Genomic DNA, 25,993 nt, shown 5'->3' on the forward strand with positions numbered 1-25,993 from the left:
CCCGTCGATATCTAGGACGTTGCTCCTAAGGGCATTGGACTTCGCCAAGCAGTATGTCAACATCGATAGCTCGGAAATTGAAATTATTATGCATGCGAGGGAATCGCTTCTGTTTTTCGAGGATTCCACCTGGATTAAGAAGACTGAGGATTCTCTTTTCGATGTACCGATGGGGGCATACGACGGGGCTGAATATGTATGCTCATAGGAGCCTTTATTCTCCATAATCTAAAAATAGAATTCCCATTTATAGATGCAGGTCTATATAGGGATGACGGCCTTATAGCCACGCATAATCTGAACGGCCATGAATCAGATAGACTTAGGAAGGACCTTATAGCTTTCTTTCAAAGGATGGCTTACGGATTACGATAGATACTAACCTGAATAGTGTAGATTTTTTAGACGTAAATTTTAATGTAAGATCGGATAGATTAAAACCTTTCCGTAAGCCCAATGAAAAGCTATCGTATATTAGCAAAGATTCGAACCATCCACCAGTTATCCTTAGCAACTTAGTCAGCAATGTAGGTAGAAGAATCTTCAATTCTTCGGACGAGGCAGCATTCCATAATGCTGCACCTTATTACGATAGCGCATTAAAGAATAGTGGATTCTCGGAGAAGATCCAGTTCAACCAGCTTAATGCTAATAATAATGCTGCACGAAGAACTAGGACCAGGAAAGTTTTGTGGTTCAACCCGGCTTTCAATTTGGCCGTAAAGACTAATATAGGTAAGGAATTTTTTGAGATTAGTCTCTAAGCATTTTAAGCAGGGTCATAAATTCTACAGAATATTTAATAGAAGAACCCTGAAGGTTAGCTATTCTTGTTGCAGAAATTTCGCCTCTTACATTAGCCAACATAATAGGAAGCTAATTGAGATTAGACATGGTGCCGAGCCCATTAAGAAATGTAATTTCAAAAACGAAAGCTCCTGTCCGTTAGAAGGGAAATGTCTAGTGAAAGGAGTAGTTTATAGAGCCAAGGTGCAAGTGGAAGGCTCATCGGAATACAAGACATACACAGGGGCTTCAGAAAATTCATTTAAAACAAGATTATATTCTCATAAGAATTCTTTTAAATACCCAGAGAATAGGAAGAAAACCAGCCTAGCAAAATATGTCTGGGAACTAAAAGAAAAGGAAGCCCCACCTTTCAACGTGACATGGAGCATTCTGGACAGGGCGGCACCATACAGGCATGGAGCTTACAAATATAATTTCAAGTGCAGGCTTTGCTTATTAGAGAAAATGCACATATTATTCAAAGACAATAATTCTTTGAATCAAAGAAGTGAGTTAATGAACTTATGTAGGCACGCGGCTAAATTTAAAATGTCGAATATAAATATACCATATGGATAGAGTATATATTTTGTATTTTGATTTTTGATTTTTGATTTTGACTCTTGAGCGCTACGACGGATCTATAGCAAAGTCTTATTGTTTCTACATATATATTAGGAAAAACCTACAAACTTTGTTTTCATGTTATTGTATTGCATAGGATTACCTTGATTATTTATATTACCTTGATTATTTATAAATGACCCAAAATAGGATGTTATATTTTATTTTATATGTCTTTCGTATATATTTTTATTAATGCACCCATTTTTTAAAAGCAATGTTTTTTTTTTTTTAAAAAAAGCAATGTTGTCTAATTTAGAATGTTTATATAAGTTTGTGTATAGCAAAGCATATTTATTTGTAAGCATGCGTATCTGTGTATGTGTAAGTGAAAGTATGCTTGTGCTTTAGCACGCATACACACGACGGTATGTATATGTATCAATTCAAACTTGTGTATGTATACTGGCCTCTATAGATGCCAATAACATCGCTACAAGTTTTTTCCCCACCCCTCCTTCGTTCCTTTTTCTCTCTTTCCCTTTCTTTCGTTCCCCCTCCTTGCTCAGTATATGAGAATTGCTACATAGATGAATTTTAGCTTGCGTGCGAGACGGTTTGCGTGAATATATGTACACATGCTTTTATGTGTATATTTAGATTCATATTCATACGTCTGTATATGTATGTATGGCGTTTACGCGCATCCTTTTGTGTATGTTGATATATAGATGTGGATTTTAATATAAATATGTATTGCAGTATTTATAACAGGTTTAATTTCTATGCATTAATTTGTACTGTCTTCATTAACGGCAATAGGTTTTTTCCTCGGTTTTTTCCTCGGATTTTATAATTTTTATAAGTTTTTTTATATATATATACATATATTTTGACCTTTTTGTTTATCGCTCGAAGATTGACCGTTTTTTCTAAGGGCCAATCAAACAAGTCCATTTCTTTTTAAAGGTGTAGCGTTTGTAAGAGTATAGATTGAATTAATATATAAGTTCCATTCTAGCAAAAACTGTCTGATGAACGGCAACGAGAAACTCAGAGTAACAGATTTTGTTGAATTTTCTGCTGCTTAAAATAAAGTATATATATATATATATATTTATATATATATATATATATATAATGTCGAATTTTATTTGGCTGATCTAGAAACGTAACGTTCTCAAATAATCTTTGCACTTGTGATTTTTTAATGTTTTTTACCCCCATACCTTCGTGGGTTATTCTGAGTAAACACTATCTGAGAGAAATTTTCTTTAAGTATTAGAAATAGCTAAAAAAACTTTTTAGCTGCTATTTCTAATGAGTTCAGTATGTGGCAAAGTAATTTATTTTACTAAGCCCTTTTATATAATGTAATATTTTGAATTCGCCTTAAATGGTCCTTTTACATACTGAATACTTGGTGAAATTGATTAATAACTAATTAATTTTACCCTCAATTGTTGAAATATATATATATATATATATATATATATATATATATATATATATACATGCATATAAGTGTGTGTGTGTATGCGCGCCTGCGCGCGTATGTGTATTGTGTTAGAACACAATAACTCTATGTAAAGAGTTTATTTCAGACATTATGCCTTCTAGCCTTGTGTATACCTTTCGTATAAAACACAGACGGCGATTTCACTGCGAAAATTTCAAGTAACTGTCGACTAGAAACCATTGTATTCGATATTCTAAAACCGGCGAAGTTTGTAGATAAGATCCACATACATTTTTAAAGTTGATGTGCAATTCTGAGAAGGACCGAGAGAAATGTGTGGTGTGACGCTGTTTGATAAGCGGAAGACTGAGGAGTGTATAGGGATGCTGGGATTAGAGGAATCGGCGGAATGGCTGGCAAGGGCGAACGGAGTGCGATGGTATGGGTATGTGTTGAGGAGGGATGAGGAGCATGGTCTGAGTTTGAGGTAAATGGACCGTGAAAGCAAAGTAGGCCGAGGAAAATGTGGAGGGGACAGGTGGCGGAGGAGATTAGGAGTGTTGGCTCGAGAAGGGAGGATGCCCCAAACCGGGCAAGATGGCCAGATGGTGTGAGTGTGTATCTATGGCATTGAGGTAAATCCAGCCATCCCCGTTAACGAGGACAAAACACTGGTTGATGATAATGATGATGTGCCACGACATTCTGCTTTTAGATAAGAAAATATACTTCTACATAGTTTTACACCCTAACCCTAAAACCCTAACCCTAACCCTAAAACCCCAACCCTAACCATGAAATCCTAACCCTAAAACCTTAAAACCAGTACAAACGAAATATACACCGCCGGAAGTTCTTGTTTACAAACAACAGCAGTAATTTTATTCAGCTGAATACACGTCATTGATTGGTTGAAATTACCGAAATACGAGAACTTTATCGTGAAATAACTTCGTAAATATAAGTTTTTTCTCAAAAAAAGATGTTTTATATGACACATTCTACCAGTGTCTGAAGTTTGAAAGTGTTTAGTTACAAAAAAATATTTTTTTAATCTGTAGGTCAAAAGGTAAAGATCCCGTTTATCTACTCTGCATTGTAATAATGACATACATACACACACACACACACACACACACATATATATATATATATATATTTATACATTTATATATATATGTGTGTGTGTGTGTGTGTATGTACGTATGTATGTATTTATGTATGTATATACCTATGAGTTATTTGAGTGAATGAGATTTTTTTTTTTTTTATTTTTGTCTACGTATGTATGTGCGTATAAGCATATGTGTATAGTGCAGTTTTGGAGGGTTGATTAGAGAGAGAAAGGACACAAAGAAAAGGCTGTTTTTCTGGGATGGTTGAAATTGATGTCATGCATGTATGTGTATGTGTATGCAACATTCCCTTTTCTTCCTGGGAAAACAAAGCATCAGAACGCAGGAGGTGGCGCCAGTCCTGCTGCTCCTCAGTTCAAAAATTTGAGCAAAGTCGACTCCGACACCAGAACCAACTTCGTGCAAGCATGCAAGGCACCAACGGGCCGCAAGAGACACATTCCTGTCCATAGAACATAATGCTTAATTTAATGAACCCTCATTTGTCCTTCATAACAAGATAATCCGCAACGTGTGTATGCATGTACACACACACCACACACACACACACATATATATATATATATATATTATACATTTATATATATATGTGTGTGTGTGTGTGTGTGTATGTACGTATGTATGTATTTATGTATGTATATACCTATGAGTTATTTGAGTGAATGAGATTTTTTTTTTTTTTATTTTTGTCTACGTATGTATGTGCGTATAAGCATATGTGTATAGTGCAGTTTTGGAGGGTTGATTAGAGAGAGAAAGGACACAAAGAAAAGGCTGTTTTTCTGGGATGGTTGAAATTGATGTCATGCATGTATGTGTATGTGTATGCAACATTCCCTTTTCTTCCTGGGAAAACAAAGCATCAGAACGCAGGAGGTGGCGCCAGTCCTGCTGCTCCTCAGTTCAAAAATTTGAGCAAAGTCGACTCCGACACCAGAACCAACTTCGTGCAAGCATGCAAGGCACCAACGGGCCGCAAGAGACACATTCCTGTCCATAGAACATAATGCTTAATTTAATGAACCCTCATTTGTCCTTCATAACAAGATAATCCGCAACGTGTGTATGCATGTACACACACACACACACACACACAAATACACACACACACACATCACATCACATGACATCACATCACATGCACATCAGTACAGACAAGCAATAGATTGAATCTGTCATCTAATAAATCGCCACCACCAGGCTAAGGCTCTTTCCTTGTAAGAAGAATTCAAAAAATATAAAGAAAAATGTAACAAACATAAACACACAGATATAAATACAAAGATACATGCTTAATAATGCATACGTTCTTCCTTCTTAATGATACATTGAGGGACATTTCTATATACGCCTACACTCATACAGATAGATAGGTGGTGATAGATAGATATATAGACAGAGGAATAGATTATAGATAAATAGATAGATATATTAGATAGATAGATAGATAGATAGATAGATAGATAGATAGATAGATAGATAGATAGATAGATAGATAGATAGATAGATAGATAGATAGATAGATAGATAGATAGATAGATTCCAAAGACCTCTGAACCTGGTTATTTCACTTGAGATTGCTGTCAAGATTGTTAAACTTCTCAATATAACCTAAAGAGTTTAGAAACAACCAAAGTAATTGGTAATGAAGTTTAGTGAATGTCTATAACTTTTAAAGACTGGCCATCGATAATTTCTGTTCTGGTCGTTAAAAGCAGGCAGTATCGCTATTGTCAGTTACGATTTCTAAACTACGTTAACTGACAGCATTATGATCCCAATGTTCTCCTAGCTAAAGAATATTAGTACCTTATTGATTGGTAGAGAAGTTAGAAATTAGTTTGATTGAGTGTTGAGGTTTCGTTCTAGCGGCAATGAAGATATATGATAAAGACGTAGGTGAGAAATGACGGAATATATAGAAGTAATGTAACGAAAGTGTTGTAATAATGAAGTAGAATTGCATAAGTGAATATACGGTACAGGAATCGTTCCCGACATCACCTTCTTTGGAAAGTGTTGTGGACTCTGCTTGGAGAAACCAGAAATGTAATTCAAATGAAATAAGGGAACGTTGCGTAACTTTTAATCAACTTTAATCAATTGGGTAATAAACATGTCTGATTCCAACCTGCCGAAAGTTGCCTTTGCTTGTATGATGCAAATACCCTGTTTTAAAATGCTAGTAATTAAAACCTTCTGTCAGAATTTTATGCTGATTTATGTTCTAAGCACCAGCTTAATGATGGTTTCACATTTTTGTACAAGGCCAGCAAATTGAGAGGGAGTGGATTAGTCGATTACATCGACCCTAGTGCTCAACTGGTACTTATGTTAATGATTATGACAGCTTGCCGTCTTACAGCAGTGTAATAACGGTTTCAAATTTTGGCACAAGGCCAGAAATTTCGGGGGATGAGGTAAGTCGGTTACATCGACCCCAGTTCTTAGCTGGTACTTACTTCATAAGCACCGAAAAAATTGAAAGACGAAGTCAACCTCGGCAGAGTTTGAACTCAGAATTTAAAGATAGACGAAATACCGCAAAGTATTTTACCTGGTGCGGTAACGATTCTGCCAGCTCGCCAGCCTACAGCAGCTTGATAATGAAAACATAATTTTTAAAAATTCTTTATAAATTTCAAAGCTAATTGAAACAAAGACTGTGTACTTCAGCAGAAATATAGTAACATAAGAGCAATATACTAGTGGCCTAAGTCAACGTGGGTGTTGCTCAGCGTGGTTGAAGTAGCAATCAAATCTTCTGTAAATTACATCTTAACACCTGCACCTTGATAAACGAGAAGCATATGGCACATTACTCGATGCTCAACGGGATGGTTATGGGTGGAATGCCTTTGATCATATCCCCGATCAATCAGGACTAATAACAACATTAATAACAAATCAGTGAATTTAATCGACGAACCATTACCATCAAATTTATGGCCATAGACGGTGGATTGGTAGAATCGTAAAATCACCGCCCAAAATTCGTTGTAGTATTTCTCCAGGCTGTTATGTTCTGAGCTCAAATCTCATCGAAGCTAATTTTTGCCTTGCATCCGGCTTCGGTAATTCATTAATTTACCTATTTCTTTACTGCCCACAAAGAGCTACACACAGAGGCGACAAACAAGGACAGACAAACGGACCAAGTCGATTATATCGACACCAGTGCGTAACTGGTACTTAATTTAGCGACCCCGAAAGGATGAAAGGCAAAGTCGACCTCGGCGGAATTTGAACTTTCGCCCGGCGTGCTAACGTTTCTGCCAGCTAGCCGCCTTCTTCATTAATTTACCACTCAAGTACTGAGCTTGATTTAATCAACTAACCCCTCCCTCCCAAATTTTGTGACCGAGTGCCGATGTTGTATAAACTATTGTTACCGACCAGCACAAGCTATCAGTGAAGTGGAGCAAGTAGTAGATCGCCGGATATAATTTATTTGTTGCATTTCGTAGCGTTCTGAGTTCAAATTCATCTAATGTCAAATCTTTCTTTTTATCTTTATGGAGTTGTTAAAATAAAATACTGAGGTCGAATTAAACGAGACACCTTATAAAATTAGCATTCTTAGCGTCACACTTCAAATCCTTTATTTTTGATTTAAAAAAAACAACATATTAACAGATTATAATTTTTAAAAGACCGTATTATGAATTATTTTTTGTGAATTATTTTTTTCGTTAGTAAAATCACCATTGAAATCTAAGAAAATCTGTGATGTTCGATAATTCTGATATTAATTTTTTTTATTAATACTTTTTTTTGTTAGAATTAGCTTTATTGAAGAATTGATAATGTGACAAAATTTATTAATTGCCCATTCTGAGATTGTTATTTGAAGCACTTACTGAAGATATCGAAAACAGCAGCAGCAACAACAACTACAACAACAGATAACCACTACTAGTTCTACTATTGATGCGAAAACTTTCCCAGGTGTGCCTTCTGCATGAAAAATATATACTTAATAAAGTGAGCCACAGAACATTAAAAAAAATCAATTAAAATTGCTTGCTTACTTGCTTATGTTACTGCTTTCTTATGACAGCCCATTGATCCAGGACATTCATCTCCTTACCTCTCCAGCACATTGTTTCTCAAGACCGAAATAAGATAAGCATATCATATGGCGCTGAGGGCACTGAAAGTGACTCCAAACAACAGCTGCAAGAGGTTGATCACATCTTCTCCTCTCTTGCATTCGCTTTCAAAAGGCTCTACTCAAGCATCGCACATGGACTTTCGTGCCATCATCCAATTCGTGTCAACCGATCGGAAGGGACACCTAATACAATGAGAGACCGATGGAGATGATAATGTAAACGAAGTTTTGGACGTCCATGAAGCCTACCTCCAGTCTCGATCTCGTTGAAGAGGACCATCTTTGGGAGCCGGTTACTTGGCATCCGAATCACATAGCCAACCCCAGCAAAGAAGACAACGAAGGATGCAGGTCTCAGCGTGGTAGATTCCTGCGCTTAGGAGGATTTCAGTATGAGGCATCTTGTCCTGCCACGTGAGACCGCTTTGGAGCGATCTGATATGGAATACTTCCAGTTGTTTGATATGGCACCGACCCCTACCTCTCTTCAAAACTCTCAGCTCGGTCTTCAAGTGAATCACCGAAAAACTGAAGCTCTCCAATCAGCCTTCCCGTACTCATCTCCTCCTCAACCCATCCTTATTGATGATGCTCCTCTACTTCAGGCAGACTTATTCCGCTATACTAGAAGAACGATCTCTAACATTAGACTCCTTAATGGGAAGATACTTCGTTAGAGCAACTCGGCCTCTGAATTTTTAGGGAGACTAGTGAACGAGTCTTTCGGAATAAGAGCCTTAGAGCAAGTACAGTACAAAAATCTCCGTTTATCGAGCTGATTGTGTATCCACTCTTCCGTAGAGGTCTGTCTGTTGGATCCTTTATCGGCAGCAGATCAAACAACTATAAGCGTTCCACATCAGAACGCTCCAAACTATCCTCGGTCTCAAGTGGCAAGACAAGGTACCCTACACCGAAATCCTCTTATGGGCTGTGATCTGCAGCGTTGAAGCCTTTATCCTTCTACATCCGTAACGTACCTGACAAAAGGTGCAGCTATTCTTTTATCAGGCACGTTTTTTTACATAGCTCGTTTCTTTGACGGAGCTTTAGTCCTGGATCGTGCAAAAAAATCAACATTTAGTAACTGACGTCTGGAACGCTGTCATGTGCTCAGATCTTTCTGTCAGTCGGGCAATGCATTCAGTACAACTTCTACTTTTCTGAAAACTGGTGATGAGGAAGAGTGACCGCGTTTTCTGTGCATTGACAAGAACCAAGTGGCTGATCTGTTCCTGAGGATCTCTACCCGGGCACAATGGTTCATTTCTAGAAATCCGTAGCTTCGCAGTGCTAGTGGGAGTTATTGCCGGTCCGAGGTAAACTTTTACAGGCATGGAAGAGCCATTAGTAACATCTGTCCAAAATGTGCGCAGAAAGACGAAATCGTTCTGAGCTGATTAATTCTTTACCTGGGTTTTGCTAATTTTGAATTTTTATCTAACACCTGCTGTTGCAGATCAAAGCAATTCTCTGTCGGCCGAATTTGTCGTGAAAATCGCTCTGCTTTTTTTTTTTTTTTTTGATCTGGAAGGACAGGTAATAGTATTCTGGCTTATGGCCATGGCGAAAGAGGTTGTGTGATGGAGGCGACTGAAGAAAGTGAAAATAGACACGTTACTCTTCGGCCAAACCCACGTTGACTATTCCAGGTTCCACTTGGAAAGAAAAGTGACAATGGAGAAAGTGAGGTCCTCCTATTTAGTAAAGCATTTTAAAGTCACATGTATGGCCCTAGTAAATGGGTTCACACTCATCTTGCAACTGTTGACCAGACAATGACTGTAGTAAGATTTAGTAATAGTGGAGAAGAATGCGTAATATATACAACACTGAAATAATAGTAGGTCTACAAACAGTATCTCCGGGGATAGTTAAAGAGGATATTCAGTCGCTAATGTAACTCCAACACAAAACTGAATTTAGTCTGGCTAATTCCATTTTTCCTTACGGAAGAACTGTATATGATGAGGAAGGGTTCATATGTGTGTTTTATATATAGTGTTGGTTAAGAATATATTGATGTGTTATGTAGTACAAGATAGCATTGAAACAAAATACTGCCAATACACCTGTACTATATAAATTGAACCTGCTGCCAAGAATGTGTTATATTTATGCCAATCGGTCTATCCAATCTACGTAAGCTCATAGTAGGAGTGGATTATGAGTAGTGTCACTGTGGTTTGACTGAGAGCATGCGGTCACTGATGAATTATCAACACCCGATTGAAACCAGCACGCTTGAATTCCCATTTTGTGCTCACGAAGATTATGTAGGTAAGGACAAGATGTGTAATGTATATAAGAATATATTCTGTAGCGTAGAATGGCAATGATGCAAAGCATTTTTAACGCACGAGCAATTCACACACAGAAGCAAACACACACACACACACAAACACACACACACACACACGTGTATGTGTGTGTGTGTAAATAGTATACATATATATGTCACCAGTGTCTTATATATATATATATATATATTTTATATATACATACATACATATATATATATACCTAGTTTCAGCTCACGAGCTGGGGCACCGCTATATATATATATATATATATATATATATATATATATATATATATACATGTGTGTGTGTGTATGTGTGTGTTTGTTTATGTATGTATGTATGTATGTATGTATGTATTCATGTATGTATGTATGTATGTATGTATGCATGTATGTATGCATGTATGTATGTATGTATGGATGGATGGATCTGTAGGTATACTATACACATGTAAACATTTTTATGTGTATAGGATATAATCGCACTAATTCTGAAGATATAGATATGCATATGTGATATATGTATGTATATGTGTATGTGTATGATGTATGCGCACATATATATGTATATATATATACTTATATGCATGTTTACGTGCGTATGTATATATGCGTATATACATACATTACGTACACGAGAGCCGCAGAATTATGAATAAAGAAATAAATAAGTTACAAATTCTATTGAACAGATTTATTCATAAATCTTTCTCCCTAATATAATTTACTGTTCTGTCAAACCTTGATGTGCTTCCAAAAGGGATATTGTTCCTTATAGCAAGCATATTTAACAAGCACAAGGGATATCACACGAGCACACCGGCGTACATAGAGCGTTAAGCCTAAATGGACCTCCGCTGATATCGACAATGAACATACAGTTGTTCGATCAACTGAAATACCTGTTTATTGAATTAGTCTACAAGTGGCTGAGTGTACCACAGAGATTTGTATGACCTTAATGTTACTGTTAAGGAAAACCAGCGTGACATGGCTGGGTCAATCAGATCGACAGGCTGTTGCACAGCTTCCGGTTATTCGATTTTATTTTCAAGGCTTGTGTTAAACGGAGATGATAACAAAACAGATTTGCGCAGCTCGGTCACGCTACATTGACATGCATACACGAGGCTTGCACAAACATTTGCACATACATACGTATATGTGTGCGTGTGCGTGTGTGTGTGTGTGTGTACGTGTGTGTGGAGAGAGAGAGCGAGAGAGAAAGAAAGAGAGACAGAGAGAGATATATGAGAGACACGTGTAGATGTGTATGTGTGTGTATGTATATAAATATACCTATACATTATTATTAGCTTTACATTATATATTTGATATTGTGTGTGTATTCCTTTAAATGTCATTCTCTCTCTTTCGCTATGCGTTATGTGTGTATATCTGTGTGAGTGTGTGTGCGTGTGTGTGTGCGTGCGTGCGTGCGTGTGTGCGTGCGTGTGTACGTGTGTATTATAAATGGATAAACTTTTTGGGAAGAGAAGGCAATGCATAAGCCTACATACATACATACATACATACATATATATATACATACATACATACATGTGCGTGAGAGGGAGAGAGAGGAGGGGAAAGAGAGAAAGATCTAAAAGAATATACACAAATATAAAGAAAATATCAAATATATAATGTAAAGTTAATAATAATGATATCAAAGATTAAAACTGAAGCCTTAAACCATCACGATTTTGAGTTGCCATTTTTTGATACCACTTTAGATAACAAGATTCGCAATATGGCGTCTATTTAGTCAAGACGAGACTTTTAAATCCGGAGATTCTAAGTGTAAATCACTCATTATGTCGAATTTATCATTTAAAATATTCAACGTTTGACAAAGTATTTAAGTATAACTACTAGTATCGCCCGGCGTTGCTCGGGTTTGTAAGGGAAATAACTATAAAGCATTTTTAGAGAGTTATAGCCAAAAAGTAGCAAAAAAATGGGAAAAAAATTATGGTAAATTTTTTTGAGAGTTAAAAAGGTCGAGTTGCGTCCCCTAGACAGTCTGTGGTTTGTGTTTCTAATTCTCGACCCCATGTCGAATTTATCGATTTTTTTTCCAGAACTGGGGGAACTTTTCAAAATTTTCGCTGCGTTAGTTTTGAATTATGACATTGAGCTATGTGTGTGTCAAGTTTCATCAGAATCGGTTGAAAGCCGTGGTCAGGGTGAGGGTACAACCTAACAGACACACAGACACGCACACAGACAAACTGCCGTTTATATAGAGAGAGATTATAGAAAGAAGAGTGACTGCGAGACAATGATGTATATATTAAAGGGAAGAAGACACAGGGAAACCAGAAACAGAGAAGATAAAAAGAAAGGGAAGTAAAGAGTGAAGAAATATAGAGGAATATTTTATACAGGCATGGATCTGTGTTTATGTAGTCTGCTTTGCAACAATCTGGCTTTGGGTTTAATCCCACTGTGCGGTAAATTGGGCAAATGCATTCTATTCTAGCTTCGGTCCGATCAATGAATTGTGAAAGGATTTGCAGCAGATTTAGTTGAAGGAAACTGTGTGGAAGCCTATCATACCACACACACACACACACACACACACACACACATATATATATATATATATATATATATACCGTTTACTTGTTTCAGTCCTTACACTGCAGCCTTGTTGCTGGGGCACCGCCTTGAGGAATTTTAGTCGAACAACTTGAACCCAGTACTTATTTTTTTTAAAGCCTGGTACTTATTCTATAACTTTCTTTAGCTGAAACGCTAGATTACGGGCACTTGCTGTCAAGCAGTGGACGGGAAAAACACAGACACAAAAACGCTCAGCACACACACACACACACACACACACGCACACAAAAGATACGGGTAGTTTTCGCCAGAGTGACTTAAGCCAATAGGTATGCACTCTGAGTACTCAAATAGACATGCCACTAAACTTCCTGTTTGAACTGCTGTTAAAGTTGTGAATTTATGGCTGCCTTATGCAAAGCAGCTAGAAGTGGCTTCCCCTTGAGTTTGTAGGTATAGGTTGAAGTAGAAAGGAAAGAAAAACAATTTGGCAAGACTTGATAAGGACATTTAATTTAATTTAGCTATATAGTAGTTATATAATAATTGATTTGATTTCGCTATATATTCTTTTATTCTTTTATTTGTTTCAGTCATTTGACTGCGGCCATGCTGGAGCACCGCCTTTAGTCGAACAAATCGACACCAGGACTTATTCTTTGTAAGCCTAGTATTTATTCTATCGGTATCTTTGCCGGACCGCTAAGTTACGGGGACGTAAACACACCAACATCGGTTGTAAAGCCATTGTGGGGGATAACGGGCTTCTTACAGTTTCCGTTTACCAAATCCACTCTCAAGGAATTGGTCGGCCCGAGGCTATAGTAGAAGACACTTGCCCAGGTGCCATGCAGTGGAACTGAACCTGAGACCTGCGCCTTTATATACACGTATATATATATATATATATATATATATATATATATAATATATATATATATATATAATATATATATATCAACGACAAGCTTCTTTCAGATTCCGTCTACTAAATCCTCTCACAAGGCTTTGGTCGGCTTGAGACTACAGTAGAAGACACTTGCTACAGGTGCCACTCAGTGGGACTGAAACCGGAACCATGTGGTTGGGAAGCAAACCTCTTACCACATAGTCACGCGCGACCGCCTGCCTTTGTGTTTGTCCCCAACCATTTGACAATCGATATTGGTTTGTTTGCGTTCATGTAACTTAGCCATTCGACAACACGATTCATAAATGTCAAGAAACTTTGCAAACTCTCAGAGTTTCGACCTCTTTTATATGTCTCCTCTATCCAATCTACACCAGCCAACCGAGGAAGCTAACATGAGTCCAAGCTCTTGTTTAGAAGAATTTGCAAATGTGTTCTGATGTCTGCCAAACAGATAACAATTCATGAGGTGAATGCAGAACAGCGAGTAACATCGCAATGTCACAAAGTCCCCTTACCCCAGGGAATCGCGGAGCACACATCCTCTAAAGCAGCAGTTCTCAACTAGGACCCATATACGATTTTCGGGGATCCATATAACAAAATAGTTAGCTGAGGATCCACAAAAGTATTTGAAGGGACCTTGAAAGATTCTTGCTTTAGATTGTATATATTGCAAGAAACAGCTTGGTATTTTTCTCTGATATTTTATATAGTCCAACCAGCACAAATGAATGTATGTAAAACAAAGTAGAAATTTTGAGAGGAGTTTCTATAAAACTAATTTTTAAACATCGAATGTAATTACTGGGGGCCCATTAAAAAAATGGTTGAGAAAACCAGCTGTAAAGAGAGATGCTCTCCATTGACGAAAATAAAGATAAAATAAAACAACAACGATCAGATATTCAGATGCGAATCTGTGATAACATATGGAGAATGAATAGATACGTTACTGTTTGGACTATACATACATACAACAACATCTTTTGTTATTCAGTATAACTCATTTAATTGCATCATTACATCTGGATTCATGGGGTGCGCGCAGAATAGCAAGAGTCCAAACAGTAACGTATCTATTCATTCTCCATACGTTATCACAGATTCGAATCTGAATATCTGATCGTTGTTGTTTTATTTTATCTTTATTTTCGTCAATCAACATATATATATATATATGTGTGTGTGTGTGGTGTGTGTGTGTGTGTGTATTTGAAATGTCATTTCCTAAAATTATAGATGGATTGTAGTAGTGAACATTTTATAATGCCTTATTACTATTAGTAGAAGTATCTGAGATCACGGGAATCTACGTTTATGCATGCTGGGTGGTTGTGGGAGATTTCACTATTTATTATAACAGGTGGGTAAAAGGACATTGTCGGTTAACAAACTCTGAAGTAGGAAAGGTTTTGTACTTTGCAATCTGAAGGAGTGAAATATTCAACTACAGATGAATACCACACTGCAGAAGTCGTTGATTATTAACGGAATGTTAAGATAATATAAAACAAAAATAACATTTCCAATAATGCGAAGACAATAGAAAATTGTCGGAAAAAGAGAGACAATAGAGAAAGGATAGAGAGAAGTGGTGGTAAAATATAAAGATAAGAACGGAAAGAATTAGCCAAGAATCTCTGTATTTATAAGCTTTGATTTAGTCTAATAAATGAGATCAGTATAAAGCTAATAATTCCAAAATTTGTAGTAAATCAGTCGTTATCGAAAGGTCGATCGTTTCGCATCTATCTATCTATCTATCTATCTATCTATCTATCTATCTATCTATCTACTGGTGATTTAGATAAGAGTTTTGACTGTTATTTCCAGCAGGTAGACTTACTTGGTTTGTCTCTTTGCTTAATTTTAATCCTTCAGCTATTTAATGATTCTTTTGGGCCTGCAATTGCCCATATTATTGATTCTGCTATTATCATTTTTAAATTGTTACACTGGATAACAACAGAGTCAATAATATCTTCGCAAATTATTTTTTCGTGAATTATTTGCTCCGTATTGAATATATATATATACAACATTCATACATACATACATACATTATATATTATAGTAGGCTTTACGTGTTTTTCCCTAAATTCATTCTGCAACAATAATAGCAAAAAGAAGCAATATAATTATTTTAGCTTTTAGTAATAAATTGCTAAAAAATTATAATGGAGTATCCTGTATGTTGGATATCTATATGGTCGTATGCATTCGAGGAGAGCGGTTTATTTCAAATTGATGTATGTTTGCGTTGATTGATGAAATGGACATCGTCATTACTTATTTGCTTTTTATTCACCTAAATTCGAGCTGTGCGAACAATACCGGAGTGACTTGGTGTCTCAACCTAAGTATCTAATTCAACCGAGTGTTAATTATTCATATATATAATATATATATATATATATATATATATATATATATATACTACATATGTGGAAATCTGTGGGTGTCTTTGTTTGTGGCGTTGTTACCTAACTCCTCCTACATCGTTTTATCGATTTTGATGAAACTTGTCACGTGAGTAGACCTCATATCTGGAAAACTAGGGACATAATTACATTGTTGGAAAAATTGTTAATAGGGCTCCTGGAAGGGATTCTTATATCTACTACATATAGCTAATATATTGTTTTTAAACATCCATGGGAAATAGCCCATTCACTCCTGAAAGGGATCCTTATATATAGCCAAGGGAAATAATCCATTCATGTTCGTAAATTATTTCGTATAAATCAAATTGAGTATGCTTATTTCTTAGTATTTGAACTACTTGAGTTATTTTCACAATTTATCCAGTACAACGCTTAAACAAGTAAATAGTATTTTCCTAAACAATAGATCCACTTATTTCGGTTAGTGACTTATTCACGAATATACCAACACTAGCGCCGCTGCGGGTAATATTCTCTGCGAACGCCCAAAGGATTTTTTGAGTGTTATTTACATTGAATTGTTATTATCTCATACCTGATTAGCCTGTTATTACGTAACATGCTTCACAATTTTAGTATACCTTATTAGTATTTCCTCCTGAATTCTATATACTCTGGGAACGTATTAAAGCCTTTTTCAGGACAACGTTATTTGAATTCTTACTATCGGGTAATTAATTTCATGTTATTACATAATTGCCATCACAGTTTGGGTATTCATAACTTATTGGGAATTTTAAAAAATAAGATACTGTGTAAGGCAGTTCAGTATTCCCAATAAATACACAAGAACCGTTTTATAATCTACCAAATCCACACACAAGGCTTTGGCCAGAACGAGGCTAGAGTAGAAAACACTTGTCCAAGGTGCCACGTACTGGAGGTGAACCCGGAAGTATGTTGTTAAGAAGCACACTTCTTACGCCCCAAGTACGGTTCTTTCTTTCTCTTTATATATATATATATGTGTGTGTGTGTGTTTGTGTGTATCTGTATATATATATATATATATATATAGGGTAAATGTTTTTAAATTTTCACCTAATTTCTGAATTACTACTACTTGGCGGTGTGAGTTATGGCTGCTCTTTCTGGTGGACGAATGACCTGTTAGGGTCACTCCTAAATTGTTATATTTATATATTTAGTCGATGACTATTTTCTCTTTTCCACCAGGCCGCTGGTAGCGATAGATTTCTATTGAATTTTTTTGCTACCCTAAATTGACTAATTGATAATTTTCTGAATAATTCTGAGATTGAATCGGCAGTTTATATTTACTGCTGATAAGTTTGGCGCGAATACGTCAGTCTTGAAAATTTTAAGACAGATATTCCGTAGGCATCGATACAGACGCCTCGTGTATATTTGTCTCTCCCAGGTTTTTTACTGATGAAGTGTAACCTATGGTAGATTAGCTTAATTTAATTTAATTAAGCTAATTTAATCATTAATGACACAGAAACGTTGCAACGTCTAAAAGATGAATAGGGTAAATGTTTTTAAATTTTCACCTAATTCTGAATTACTACTACTTGGCGGTGTGAGTTATGGCTGCTCTTTCTGGTGGACGAATGACCTGTTAGGGTCACTCCTAAATTGTTATATATATATAATATATATATATATATATATATATATATATATATATATATATATATATATAATAAATATATATATATACACACACACACACACACATATATATATATATATTATATATATACATACATATACTTCGTTTTTGGATTGGTTTGCAAGACTCCTTATGTGAGTTTGGGTATTGAAGCATATTTGTTGTGTCTGGGGAGTATAATTTTCTGTTTGTGCCTTATTTAAATAAGTAAATGTGTGGAAACTTTCACTGCTGAGAGTGTTAATATTAAGGCACTAAAAGAGAATAACTCTCCGCTGGTACAACAATATATATATGTATGTATATATATATATATATATATATATATATAATATATATTATATATATTATATATATATATATATATATAATACATACATATATATTATTTATTTTCACGCGCACACTCATATGTATGTATATATTATCTCATCTATCTATTTACATATATATGTGTGTATATACATACATATATGCTACACACACACACACACACACATATATATATATATGTTTGTAGAGAGGTATGTAAGTATACATATTAATATGCACTAACATACATACTCATTCCCTCATACATATGAGTGTGTGTGTGCTTGCGTGTGTGTGGCCGTATGTGCAAAACGAGGATGATTTAAATATGGAGCTTTATGGAAGACAAAAATCGCGCTAAACAAGCGATGTGTTTATAAAACAATTTCTGTCTGAATGCGTCGGTAGAGACTTGTTGAACATCCGTGTAGCTGTTTGGGAGGACACTCACACACACACACACACACACTCACACACACACACGCACACACGCACACACGCGCACACACACACGCACACAAACACACGCTTATGCACCTATATGTACACAATATACGAGGCAGGTACTTAAAAGTTCGGGACCTTTCGATGAATGAAAATATAAGAGGATCAGAAAATTGTGATTTTATTCAACATATTCCGCTCCCAGATTCACACACTTATTGCTGCGATCCTTTTTCTAAGCCCTGTAAAAAGAACTTAGATTGCTGGGCCCCCAACCAGGCCTTTCGCGACTCCTTTAAAGCCAGGAAATTTTCAACACCCCCCCTTGTATACACGATTTCTTTTATTCTTTTACTTGTTTCAGTCATTTTGACTGCAGCCATGCTGGAGCACCACCATCAGGGGTCTTAGTCGAACAAGTCGACCCCGGGATTTAATTAAGCCTAGCACTTACTCTATCAATCTCTTTTGCTGAACCACTAAGTTACGAGGACGTAAGCACACCAACACCCATTGTCAAGCGGTGATGAGGGTGAAAGGCGGCGAGCTGGCAGAAACGTTAGCAGGCCGGGCGAAATGCGTGGCCGTATTTCGTCTGCCGTTACGTTCTGAGTTCAAATTCCGCCGAGGTCGACTTTGCCTTTCATCCTTTCGGGATCGATTAAATAAGTACCAGTTACGCACTCGGGTCGATGTAATCGACTTAATCCGTTTGTCTGTCCTTGTTTGCCCTCTCTGTGTTTAGCCCCTTGTGGGTAGTAAAGAAATAGGTGATGAGGGTGAAGCAGACATTCACACACACACGCACACACACACACACGCGCGCGCGCGCGCACACACACACACACACACACACACATATACGACGGCCTTCTTTCAGTTTCCATCTACCAAATCCACTCACAAGGCTTTAGTCGGCCCGAAGCTAAAGTAGAAGACACTTGGCCAAGATGCGACGCAGTGGCATATATATATATATATTTTTAATTTTCATTTATCTGCATCAGTCATTGGACTACGGCCATGCTGTGACCCTGCTTCGAAGGGTTTAGTCGAATGAATCGAACGCAGTACTTATTCTTTTGAATCTGCAATTTATTCTGTCAGTGTCTCTGCCGAACCGTGAGGTTACAGGGACGTATACAAATAAACATCTGTTGTCAAATAGTGGCGAGGGACAAACACAAAGACATACATCTTTCCTAATCTAGGCACAAGGCCCGAAAGTTTGGGGGAGGGTAGCCAGTCGATTAGATCGACCCAGTACGCGACTGGTAATTAATTTATCGTCCCCGAAAGGATGAACGACAAAGTCGACCTCGGCGGAATTTGAACTCAGAACGTAAAGACAGACGAAATGCCGTTAAGCATTTTACCCGGCGTGCTAACGTTTCCGCAAGCTCACCACCTTAAAGACATATATCTTTCTCTCTCATCCTCTGTCTGTCTGTCTGTCTGTGTTTATCTGCCTCTCTCTCTCTCTCCCTCTCTCTTTTATTTAAACAGACATATATATATTATTATTATTAATAATAATGATAACAAAAGAATGAATGAGGCCTCGATATTATATAAATAGAGAAATTTATATATATATATATAATATAGGACAATCAGTAAGTTGTCATAATAATACTCAGAGTTTCAAATACTGGAGCAGAAAGCTTGCCTAGAAGCTTTCAGCTCCAGTATTTGAAACTCTGAGTATTATTATGACAACTTACTGATTGTCCTATATTATATATATATATATATATATATATATTATATATATATATATATATATATATATATATAATAACGGGATTCCCAACGGTTTCCGTCTACCAAATTCACTCACAAGGCACTGGTTGACCTGGGGCCATAGTAGAAGACACCTTCCCTCAAAATGCCGTACAATGCGACTACAATCTTGGATTGTCGAAATATTTTTGCATATTGTATCCTTGTGATAAGGCCTTTTCTTTTTTGTTTAACAATTTACTTAATGCCTACTGACTACCCTTATTATTTGCCTACGACCAGTGCCACGCTGTGAATTTCTTGGTATCTAAAAAGGATGTAACTCTTCATATATACACACAAAATGTTTGTATACGTCAGCCCTGGATTAACCATTAAGAATAATAAGCATATGCTTAGGAGATTAAGAGAAGGAAGGGTACCAGAGAAATGGTAAGTGGTTTACGGCACAAAAGAAATCATTTTAAACTTACTGAAATAATATTCGAGATGTCTTATTACTAGTAAGTATAGAAACTGATTTGTTACATAAGATTAATTGTGAAGATCTAATCAAGGACTTTGCAATTTAAAAAAAATGGAGAAAACTTCAAATATAAAGTAGAAGTATACAAAATAAACATTATTTTCCATCTTATTGTTACTTTTGTTTCATTTTGAAAAATAAAAATTCATGTTATGGCTTTTTATTGTTTATATTTTGAATTACAAATATATAGGGACACCAATATCTTTTAAGTGCTTAGGGCCTCTCTGGGCCTTAATGAGGCACTTGTGCGCGTGTATAATATGTTTGACTATATGCATTTATGTCTGTTGTAGATGTGGCCGTTTTGCCCCCTAGGTTAACTCTCGTCAAGCTTGCTTATCGTTGAATAAAAGTGTCCCAGTTGTGACCATCTCGGCATTTGGTATATTAGAGACTACATTGCCTAACATAGCCTTTATGTAAGACAGTCGAGTGTGATCTGAATGAGATTTGGCTGGTATTTCTTGCACTTGTGCGAACTTTTAGAGCAGTGGTTCTCGACCATTTTAAACCTTGGGACCCTTTTCATTCCTATCCTAATGTGGTAGGGGGAACCCTCACAGCCATTCGATGTCTAAAGACTATTAGGATCTTTTCGGTTTGAACGGCAGTTTTTAACATAATTTATAGGTAAATAAAAAATTTTAAACTTCGTATACTGGTAGAATGTGCTTATAAAACATCTTTTTCTCTTGGCTTTATTGAGAAAATTCTATAGTTTGTAAGATATTTCTTTTTTTTTCTTCAATTTCTGCAATTTCAACCAATCAATGACGTCCCTTGAGATAAAAAAAAAACCATTCTGTCCCTCGTTTAAAAAACAGATTGGGTTTATTTACATTTGTGAAGAAAAAAAGATACCCTTCCCCCTAACCCTAACCCTAATTAATCCTAACCCTAACTAACCCTAACCCTAAAATAGATTGAAATGCAATAGATCGATACTAGGGTCATAATTATGGGTGACAATTTCATATGACACCACTAGAAAAAAACTGCCGTTCAAACCGAAAAGATCCGATTCTTATATTCTTATGATTAAATATTATTAGGAATTCTCTAAAACATTTTTAGAAGTATCACCAATTTATGGCACATAAATTTTAATAACAAAATCTTATATGGACGCCCCAAGGGCCACATGAACCCCGGTCGAAAGCCGCTGTTTAAGAGGCTCTCGTTACAGACTCGAACTCCTTTTAATGCATTTAAGCGAATGGTGCAAAAATTATCCGAATGCATGTATCACGATGGTTTTTAAGTTCTAAAATAAATTAATAAAATTTCTGATACAAGCCCAATGTGATGTAAGTAGCCGGGTTTAGTCATTGAAATCGATCTTTGATTGGTATTATATTTTTATCGAGCACGGAAAATGAAAAACATATTTGACTTTAGCAGGATTTGAACTCAGAGCGGTTCCTATAGCGTACATTTTCTTTTTCTTTGGGAAGTAGTTGCCAGGTTCTCATTCAACTCTTTTCTATTGTGGGAGAGAAAGGGTGTTGTAGGTGGTCTCCCGCGACACTTTACGAGACTTTATTTATCGGCCCCGAACAGCAAAACTGACCTCTGTAAGAACCCAGAGCGCCGAAAGAAATGCAGAAAGGTATTCCAATCCGATGCTCTAAAGCTCTACAGGGCCTTTACCTTTACGGAAGCTCGTACTCGTATATAAAAATATCTTTCTAACATAGTCACACAGACAGAAATTCAGAGGAAGAGGAACAGTCGGTTATATTGACCCCAGTACTTGACTAATGGTTTATTTTATCGACCCCGAGGAATAAATAAAAGAAAAAGGTTGTCCTAGGTGGGGTTTGAACTGCGGACCTAAAGCATTGCGGCTGAATACTGCAAAGCATTTTGTTCTATAGTCTAACGACCCTGCTGTCCCAACACCCCCGCATAAAACGAATTGTTTCTAAATTAATTACAAGCCTCGCAATTTTAAATGGGAGTGGGTCAGTCGATATCATCGTCACCAGTTCTTGACTGATACTGTATTTTTATCGACCCCGAAAGAATGAAAGGCAAAGTCGACTTCAGCGGAATTTGATCTTAAAGTCGGGAAGAATACCGCTTAGTATTTTGTCTGACGAGCTAACGATTTTGCCAGCTCACCGTCTTAATGATTTTTAACATAGAACAGCCGATTATTTCAATGTCAGTGTTTGACTGGAACTTATTCCACCGACCCCCGTACAAATGAAAAGGAAAGTTGACACGGTTTCAAATTGAACTCGGTACTTAAAGTGACGTAACTAAAGGAAACAAAAGATTTTATGATTATCGAATGTCAATCCACCAACTCGTATAAATAATCCTTTCTATTATGGGCACAAAACCTGGAATTTTGGGGGAGGGGGTTAGTCGATTACATGGACCCCAGTGCTTAACTGGTATCTATTTCATCAAACCCAAAAGGATGAAAGGCAAAGTCGATCCCAGCGAAATTTGAACTCAGATCGTAAAGACGGACGAAAGGCAGCTAAGCATTTTGCCGAGCGTTGTAACGATTCTGCCGTCTCGCCGCCTTAATAATAATAGTAACCCTTTCTACTAAAGGCTTAAGGCCTGAAATTTTGGGGAAGGAACTAGTCTATTACATCGATCCCAGTGTTTCACTGGTACTTAATTTATCGACACCGAAAGGATAAAAGGCAAAGTCGACAACGGCGGCATTTGAACTCAAAACGTAGCAACGGGGGAAATACTGTAATGCATTTCGTCCGGCGTGCTGGCGATTCTGCCAGCTCGCCGCCTTAAACTCGTATAAATAATAGATTATGTGTGTTTCTTGGTCCAGTGTAGAGGCTTGTATGCCCCAGTGCCCCTAAAAGCTGCGCCAGCGGAACGCAATCTACTAGTAGGGATTCTCCCATGCTGGACAGGATCAAAGGGTAGCGGTCAGACTAATATGCACTATTTCTCCCCAGAGTAAATGGGTCTGCATTGGCCCAACAGCCCGCCCTACCGATAAATAAGCAAAGTTACAGAGGCATTGATGACAAACAAACCATCACGACATGGGCGAGGAAAGCCTCCTTTTAGGAAGAGCCCAGAGTCGAATAAAGTGGAGAAAAGTCGTCGATGGCCTATACTCCGCAGAGTGTGTGTGTGTGTGTGTGTGTGTGTGTGTGAGTGTGTGTGTGCGCGCGTATAGATTAACGTGACGGTGCAAGCGTGAATAAATGACTAGGCTTTACGAATATGTGAAAATGTGTATTCGATATTTTCAAATATGATGTCGTGTGTGTTTGGTAAAGCATGTTAAAGCTTAAGCGGTCTGAGTTCAAATTTCACCAAGATCAATTTCGCTTTCTGTCCTTCTGAATTTGATAAATAGAGTACCAGGCAAGTACTGTGGTCAGACATGGAGAGGGAACGGATCCACTAAGTTTAGGGTATGATAGACTCTGCGATTGCATCAAGATGTGAGGACGTAAGGTAAGGTGTAAGTGGGTGCGTTGGCGTGTGTAAATGTGATTTTTTACGTGGATTTAAACTTGTTACGTATGCACAGGGATATGAAGTTATAGGTGTGCATAAATAGATAATTATACATACGTACATTCATGTATATATATATATATATGTGTGTGTGTGTGTGTGTGTGTGTGTGTGTGTGTGTGTGTGTGTGTGCGTGTGTGTGCGTGTATGTGTGTGTATCTGTCAGTATATGAAAACGTGGTTTTTTGCGGCTCTAAGGGTTTTAAACTCTTATTTCTAGCAGTATAGAAGCTACTCGGCACCCACATTCAAAACTAGTGACAACTGAATTTTTCCTTTTTGGCTTTATATTGCTTATAGCTGTCTCCTTTGTTTTATATATATATATATGTGTGTGTGTGTGTGTGTGTATTTGCATGTATATATATTTATATGTATGTATATATATGTATATACATACATATATATATATATATATATATATATATATATATAATATATATATATATATATATATATATGTATATATACATATGTATATATAAGCATATATATGCATATATGTATATATATGTATATATATATACTAAGCAATAAGGGTTTAGCAACGAGTTGCCTTACCACATACCGAATTTAGAAATAGCAGTCAAAGGGTTATAGCTATTTCTTCTACTAAAAAGGGAGATCTCAGTAAAAACAGCATTACTTGGTGTAATTGATAATTTTTCCAAATTAATTAATTTCACCCTTCATTATTATGTATATATATATATGTATATATATATGTATATATATATAAGTTTATAAATGTAATTATATATATATATAGGCATATATACATGTATATATATATTACATATATATATATATATATATATATATATATATATATATATATATTACATATATATATATATGTGTGTGTATGTGTTTGTATTATATATGTATATGTGTGTGCTTGTTCATGTATTTATATATATATATATATATATATTATATATATATATATATATATTATATATATATATATGTATATATAAATGCCGTTAATAATAATGAATACTACAGCCGCCACCCACGAGTATGACATGGTAGTATGTACCATACGTTTTCTGAATATTCTTGGTGTCTGTAGTTGTGAGCCGATATAGGCACCTTCTCGACCCTTCCATCCTTGAGCCATCAGAATATGCTGGATGTGATGGTTGGAAGGGGATATATCTGTACTTGCACTAACTTGGTACTCATTTCAGCTAGCTAGACTTGAACACAACAAAATAAAATACGTTGCTCATGCACCCGCCTGAGCCAGGAATCGAACTCGGTCTTCACCTTAACCTCTCAGCCACGCATTACAATGACAAAATAAATTTCTTATAAATATTTGTTACATTTGAATGAATGTGAAAATGTTAGCGTGTAAACTGCTCTTGTTTATATGTGTGTATACATTTCAGTCTATAAATGTGTCATAATAAATACTGCGTGAGTGTTTATAATCGATGAGAAAATCAATGAAATGAGAGAGCATCTACGGAGTCGATTCAAATGCTAGATATAACAGCTAAATCTACATGGAAAACAACG

General features: G+C 36.4%; 1 protein-coding gene across 1 annotated transcript in view; it reads right to left on the minus strand.

The window, feature by feature from the left end:
• LOC115210327 overlaps positions 1-25,993 on the minus strand; it is a 45,429-nt gene that overhangs the window by 18,391 nt on the left and 1,045 nt on the right. The window lies entirely within an intron of this gene.

The sequence above is a fragment of the Octopus sinensis genome, linkage group LG4, assembly GCF_006345805.1.
Source record: "Octopus sinensis linkage group LG4, ASM634580v1, whole genome shotgun sequence".
In the NCBI taxonomy this organism is placed as follows: Eukaryota; Metazoa; Mollusca; class Cephalopoda; order Octopoda; family Octopodidae; genus Octopus; species Octopus sinensis.